General features: G+C 43.5%; 1 protein-coding gene and 1 pseudogene across 2 annotated transcripts in view; one reads left to right on the plus strand and one right to left on the minus strand.

The window, feature by feature from the left end:
• KREMEN1 (kringle containing transmembrane protein 1) overlaps window positions 1-7,862 on the minus strand; it is an 86,405-nt gene that overhangs the window by 28,124 nt on the left and 50,419 nt on the right. The window lies entirely within an intron of this gene.
• LOC109383028 (cytochrome c oxidase subunit 7C, mitochondrial pseudogene) lies at window positions 2,834-4,659 on the plus strand (annotated as a pseudogene).

Here is a 7,862-nt window from a genome sequence, read left to right on the forward strand (position 1 = left end):
TCGGCCGGCCCTCACCATATTTTTTTATCACACCTTGTAAATTGTTTCAGAGTCACTAGAAGACAGAAAAAACCCTTGGAAACCCATCATCCTATGCCTTGTACCTCTCTTCATTCCTTAAAAAGCTCTACATGTTGGTTTCCCCAAGGTCCTTTTGTGAATGTATTTGTTTCCTATTGCTGCTACAACAAATTGCCACAAACCTAGTGGCTTAAAACAGCATAAATTCATTATCTTACAGTTCAAGAGGTCAGAAGTACTAAATGGGTTTTATGGGGCTAAAATCAAGGTGTCAGCTGATTTTTCTTCTGGAGGCTCAAGGGGTGGGTCTCTGTTTCTTGCCTTTTTCATCTCTAGAAGCTGCCCCTATTCCTTGGCTTGTGGCTGCACCATTCCAGCCTCTACTTCCATCATCACATCTCCTTCCCTCTCTCTGCTTCCAGCATCCCATCTGTCACTTTCCTGACTCTGATCCTCTGCCTCTCTGTAATAAGGACCTGTGTGATTACATTGGGCCTACCTGGATAATTCACAATGATCTCCCCATCTCAAAATCCTTAATTTTACACCTGAAACTAATAATTAAAAAAAACCTTAATTTAATCACACCTGTAAAGTCCCTTATGCCATATAAAGAAACGTATTTAAAGATTCTAGGGATTACATAGATAGACATTTTTTGGGGAAAGGCATCATTCAGCCTACCACAGTAAACATATTAGTGTTTCACAATTACACAATCAGATGGTTTGGTCTAGTTAGTAGAAAAAGCTGTATCTGAGAATAAAGAAACCTGAATATATTGTATGTACCAGCTGTGGTAGGCAGCTTTCAAAGATGGCCCTCAGTGATCCCCACCTCCTGGTAGTCATGCCCTTATGTAATCCCCTCCCCTTGAGTGTGGGTTGGACTGTGACTTGCTTTTGACCAATAGTATGTGGCAAAGTTGATGGGATGCCACTGCTGTGATTAGGTTACAAGAGACTGTGACTTGGGTCTTTTTGGTAGACTCTTTCTATTGCCTTCTCAGTTTTATATACTTTGATAAAACAATATGCCATGCCAGAGAGGTCATGTGGCAAAGAACTGGGGATGGCCTGCAGCCAACAGCCAGCAAGGAACCAAGATGTTCAGTCTCTGCAAAGACTGAATCCTACCAATAATCATGTATGCTTGAAGAGCCTTCCCCAGTGGAGCCCTCAGATGCAACCCCGGCCCTGGCAGACACCTAACTGCAGCCTTATGAGAGACCTTGAAGCAGAGGGCCCAGTAAGCCATGTGCAGACTCACAGAAAGTGAGACAATAAATGTGTGTTGTTTTAAGTCACTACATTTTAGGGTAATTTGTTATACAGAAATAAGTAACCAATACACCTATATAATACATATTAAACATATATTTACTGAATGAAGGAATGGGTTTATTGTGGCCCATGGACAAATTGACCTCTCTGGACCTTAGTTTTTCATCTGTGTTATTATTAATTTATGAATCACTCCACTATCAGATGAAGCCCTTTCCCTACTTTCTCTCTTTGGCTCCTCACAGTTTATATAACTGAAGATATAATAACACACGGATGAGGCCTGGTCCTAGAAGCACTTCTAGGTCCGTTAAGAGTTATACATTATTCAATTCCAAAGTGAGCCATAGAGACTTAGAAAGCATTTTTCCTTTATGTTTTAAGGCTGGAAAACAGCATGGCCTAGTTTAGTAAGCTTTATATCCATATTAGTCTACTGACATATAAAAATGTACGGGTATATGGATGTATGTACACACACACACACACACACACACACACACACACACACACACACAATTTAATTTCTGCCACCATCTACATCTAACCAGTTCTTTTTAAATTGGCAGGAAGTACCTCCGCTAACCAAGAGTCACCCTTCCCCCTCTAAGCCAAGTGGTTACCCTTCTCCCTTACGTCACACATGGTTCAAATATAACAAATGTGGCTCACCACACAAATGTTAAAATGCATCTTTCGGAAACAAACCAAATCTCTATAGCAGCAAATGTAAACAGAAAAACTCTGGGCAGTAGGAGTCTAGTGTTCAGTGGGGACCTGACTTGGGAATGGTTGGGTTTTAGAGTTTAAACAAATGCAGTGAATTAAGCATCTAGTCGAGGGCATATCATACAAGCCAAAGTTTGTTAAAGGGACCTTGCATATGGAAACCCAAGCCACACATTTAATGGTTCTTAATAAGAACTACTTGATTATGATCATCTTGGCCATTTACTCTGATTTTTGTCTCGTTTATTCCATTATGCACACAAGTAAGCATGTTATTAGGTATTAGTTTATAGAGCGCCCACAGCACATCATCAAAAAGTTAAGATTAGACATAAACAAGGCCATGGGTTGCATTAATGCAGCTGGAACCTATAAGCTTTATTCACAACAATTCGGTGAACAAATCCAGGCAGCTCGTGTACCACTGGGGCAGTGAAGTCCCAAAACACACTGTGAGGTAAATCACTGCAAATCAGACCACTCTGTGCTGCTGCTCCATTCATGTAAATATCAACGGCCTGAGGTAGCATCCTTGCTGCCTACCTAAGTTAATCACTTGCCAGACACTGTCAATTCTACCTTCCAAAACATTGCAGACATCTGTCCATGTCTCTCTATCCACACTGCCACTTCCCCAGTTTAGAACACCATCTCCTCTCACTGCAATCACTGCATTGGCCTATTCCATCTACATTTTTAGGCTTGCTCTATTCTCATCCAGTTAGTACACTATAACTGGGATAATCTTTACAGTACATTCCAGGCAGAAGGAGTGACAAGGGCAGAGACATAAGGTAAGAATGACCTTGGCCTTTGCAGGAACAAAAAGAAGTGAGTATGACACAGAGAGAAAAAAGCAACAGGAGCTGGAGAGGTATGCAGGGACCCTGCTTAAAACCCTCGAGATCTCTGGTTGCCTCTCAGGGTAAAGTCCAAACTCTCTCGTGTGTTGTACAAGGCCCAGCCCCTCTGTGCTGTTCCCCTTTCCTTCCCCCGTCAGGATGACCCCTTTATCCCTGGGCTCACACTCTAGATCAGTGGTTCTCAACCTGTGGGTCGCGACCCCTTTGGGGGTCGAATGACCCTTTCACAGGGGTCGCCTAAGACCATCGGAAAATAAAAAGATATTTACATTACGATTCATAACAGTGGCAAAATTACAGTTATAGAGTAGCAATGAAAATAATTTGATGGAAGGGGGTCACCACAACATGAGGAACTGTATTAAGGGGTCGCGGCATTAGGAAGGTTGAGAACCACTGCTCTAGATGGTCAACATAAATTACAGTGTGTTTGCAAGTTTCCCAACTGCACATTGCTCTGGACTTTTGGACATGCTATTCCCTCTACCTGGAATAGTCTTCCTTACTTAAGACTGCAGCCTGAACTCATTTTCCCTGGGAAGCCCCATGGCTCTCCCACCATTCCTTTCACCGCCCCCTCCCCCCCCCCCCCGCCCTCTTACACACACACACACACACAAAGGTTATATGCCCCTGCTGTGTAGTCCTATAGCAACCTATGCTGAACTTGATTCCAAACACCTGTTTATGTGTCTCTCTCCCTAACTGGCCATAAACAACCTAAAGGTAGGACTGTATCTTCCACACACCATTGTATTCCTAGGGCCAGGCATGTTCACAGTCACACAGCAGGTATTCTAAAACTGTGTGCTAAAACAAACAGGTCCTACGACATCAATGAAAATCATGGATTGCATGGGTGAATGTACTTCTTAGGCAGCAGTGAACGAATAGAGCAGAGTAAAAGGGAAACACAGAGCTGATATGCATAATAACGTCCACTGAAAGCGAGCAGCCATTGGTTTTGAGTCCTGTTCACTGTCCTATTTAGAAACACCATTCTAGATAACTGAGTTTTCCATCTATTTTAAAATTTAAACTTTTACCTTTATCATTTTGGGTGAAACCTTTCTAAAATGCATTAGCTATTTCTTTAAAAAAAAAAAAAACCAAAAAACCCACAGAACTTATTTTAACCTACTTTAAATTTTTCTTGGTGGCTTGGGGTCATCAAATGTGCTTCACCGAATGGCCCCAGACTGGTGTGCTTTTTAGTGTTCTTGTGTCTGACTTGAACATGTAATCTGTCTCCTCAGTGACTGTCAAGGCTGCTTAGCCCTCAGAACATTAGAACTGAAAGGAGTCTCTGAAAGAGAGCACCTACTTCCTGCTATTATCAGGGCCTGGAGTCTTTGTTCATCCTCTTCTTAATTCGCTGCTTCTTAGGCTTAGAACAAAACCATTGAGCTTATTAGAATTGTGTGAAAAATAAGAATAAACCACTTCTCCCTTTTGGTCCTTGCATGCAGGGGAACAAGGTTGTAAAAAAAAGAGGGCTTGGTGTGGTCCCGCCATTTCCTCTGCCTTTGGTCTCTGCGTCTTTCGCAGGGCTTCCAACAGTGCTGTGTTGAGACAGAGCACCCGGGGGTTCACAACCTCGGTGGCCACTGTGAGGAGGGCCCAGGGAGAAAAATTTGCCATTTTCAGGGGAAAACAAGTGGCGGTTACCAGTTATGATGACTGTGTACTTTCGATCTGGATTTGCCATACCTTTCTTTATAGTAAGACACCACTGCTTAAGAAGTGAGGATGTGGGCCGGTGAGTGGCACGTTGGTTAAGAACTGGCTTGGGATGCCAGACGACCCTGGTTCAGATCCCACATATGAGGGCCAGTGACACTGCCCTCTAGAACAAAGATGCTGAACAACAGCTCAACCTGGAGCTGGGCTGCCGTGAGTCGCCGGCAATGGGGTAGGCTGCAGCCCCTGCTGCAGCGGGTTGCCATGGGCTACCGTGTGTAGCCAGCAGCCAGCGTGAGCGGCCAGCAGCCGCCGTGAGCAGCCGTCCAGAGGCCGGCGACTGATCTGCCTCGCCGGGAAGAGCGCAATGATGGTGCCAGCTTGGGCCAGTGAAGCAACATCCTCTGCAACCAGACTGAAGAACAAAAAACAACAGCAACTTGTCTGTTTCCCTCCCCCAATTCCCCAATAAAAATCTTTAAAAAAAAGAAGTGAGGATGTTTTAGTTAATCCATGAAACAGAAAGAGGAGCATTTTAAGAGGTGCAGTCACTTTGAGAAATGATCAAAGTGAACTCAACATAATAGATATGTTTGTAAATAAACTTATGGAAAGAATCCTTACTGCCTCTTCTCTGAAATACAAGGGAAAAAAAGAGAAAAGAAAAAAAAGAACAAATCGTTTCTAAAAGAGGGAGGGCCTATATGCTCGCCACCTTCTGCCTTTCATATCAGAGCCCAGGAGTTGTTTTTGCCTGTGCACTTCCCAGTGCTTGGCATGATTCTGAAGGGCACTGGTACCACTGTCATGCGCCCAGAAGCAGCCAGCATTTTGCCGCGGTCACAAACGTGGGCTTTGGAGTCAGACAGACCGTAGGGTGAATTCTGGCCCCTCCACCATAGCCTCTCTCTAAGCTCAATTTTATCAACAGTGGAATGAGGAACAATACAGGCCTCAAAGGGTTCTTCTGAGAATTAAAATGAGATAATGTAAATAAAGTAAACACCACAAGACCTGGCAAGATACAATGTGCTGAATAAATAGTGTTTATTATTATATGGAATAAGGCTTTCATCATTCACCACACAAACAGGAACAACTTGCTTAGTAATAGAAAAGTAAAAGAGCATTGAATTAAAAGACAAAAATCAAAGGCAGACACCTCAGAAAACTGGGTTTGATTCCAGATATTCAAATGTTAATCTCTTACATCTGGCTAGCATACACATAAACATCTTGCATGAAACTCATAGCCCTTTCTGGAAGGCAGGACAGACGATGTTATTCCTATGTGACAAAGAAATCAGTTTAGCAAGGTTAAGGGCCTCACATGGGGGCATACAAGAAGGAAATGGAGAGGGGGATAGAATTCTAGGGTTGCAGATTCTCACTCCACGGTTTTTTTCTTGGTGCCCCTGGCCCCCTTTCCTGATAAGGCTAGTCTGGGGGAGCTAAATGAAAATGACTTCCTGAGATTAAAGACAGAATCCTCAAACACACTGGTCCCACAATGCTCTGTGTGCCACAAGGCTAGCCTCTGAGACAGCAGCCAGCTTCTGAGGGGTGTCACTGCCCTCTGAGTCGCACTGGAAAGTGTGGCTCGAAGTCTTGCTGGAGAAGACACGTCATATAGTCTTCAAAAGCATTACTGGTCAACTGAGTGGATTTCCAGACCATGGCCCACCCTTGGCTCTTCCCAGAAGCAGGGAGGAAAAGTCAATTTGAAAAAGGATATTTGTGCTCAAATTCCCTTTTACTTTCAAGACCACTTTAAAGTCTTGTGGCTTGGTCATGCATTTTTCTTCTTACCAAAGAGGCTTCATCTCATTCAATTTAAAAAAAATAATTTTACCATACAATAAACCCCTTGTTGATTATAGCTGATGCTTTAAAACTCATGATAGTTAATGACCAACATTCTCTTCAGATGTTCAGGGCTCTTTACAGAGATAAAAATTTTAGAGGTGGCTGAGGGGAGATGGCTCTCTATTCAGATTAAAGCAGGAACCATTTCTCTTTTACTATTACATGGAACTGTTGGGAAGCAACCAGGCAGGCTTACTAAATACTTGCTACATTTGGATATAACTGTGGCCTCATTGTGAAGGTGATACACACATTCACAGCTGACAGCCCTTTTCTGAGGGCCACCTATTGCCCATGGCACTTTCTCCGAGGATCTGCTCCCATGACTGCCACTAGTTGGGGACAGGCCAACGGACCTCTGGCTACAGCTGATGCCCACTGGGGCCACCAGATTCTCTCTCCCAGGAAACTGGGATTGGGGTTCCAATTAGTGAATTGCAGACACTGGCCTTGTAGGGTTCTGTGAAGTAGGGATTAAGGCAACCGGCCATGTTTAAGCCACGTGAGTTGGTAAGTGAGCTGATTCTGCTGGTCCACAAAGAGGAAGAAGAATGAATACCATGCTGAGACAGGCAGGGGTGGGATACCATGAGAGAGGTGGCAAGAGCGGAAACTTTCTCCCCAAGGTCTTGGGACACTGGGACTGGACTCTGTGATGTACTCCCAATGTCCTTCCAATAAATCCTTTTTGCTCAAGTTACTCTGAGGTCTAGTCCTGGCAATCAAACAATTCCTGACAAAGACAGAAAGTGTGCCTATTATGGTAAAAGCTCAATTTGAATATAAATATTCATAATTTGCATAAGATGTCCTGACTGTTACTGCATTTTCTATTCCAGTGCTCTGGCAAGATCTGGGATATTTAAGAAACCAGAAACAAAGTTCTGATCCTGCATTTTAGAAAACTCTCCCCTGGCTCTGAAGAACATCTTTTACTTTTTCTTATAAAGAAAATCTGCTTCTTCAGAAACAATGCAGTGATTCTGCTTATTTTAAATGTCATTTAACCTTGTGAGGCAGAGACCATCTTCTGCCTTAGGGATTCCACATTTGGTGCCTCAGTGGCTGATTTCTCCCTCTCATGGGAACAAGGACCAAGTACACAGGAGATGATGCCACTGGTGTCCTATCAGAGGACCAGTCATTTAGAATCCTTCCATCAGAGCATCAGTGAGCTAAGATAGATTCATCCACACTCTCAGCCTGTGAGCACGAGCATACCGCAACCCCATCCTGTCCATCTAAAACTTCCCATCCAAATGTGACAGCTGCCATCTTGACCCAAGTCCTATCACAATATGGCTCCATCCTACCTCCATAAATTTATTTCTAAACACCAACTCTTTTTTTCGGTCACTCTGATTCTTCAAGCAGCCCTACATGTGTCTCTGAATCTATAACACTCACCCAAATAGAGAAA

Source organism: Hipposideros armiger, unplaced genomic scaffold (assembly GCF_001890085.2).
Source record: "Hipposideros armiger isolate ML-2016 unplaced genomic scaffold, ASM189008v1 scaffold_75, whole genome shotgun sequence".
NCBI classification, from domain to species: Eukaryota; Metazoa; Chordata; class Mammalia; order Chiroptera; family Hipposideridae; genus Hipposideros; species Hipposideros armiger.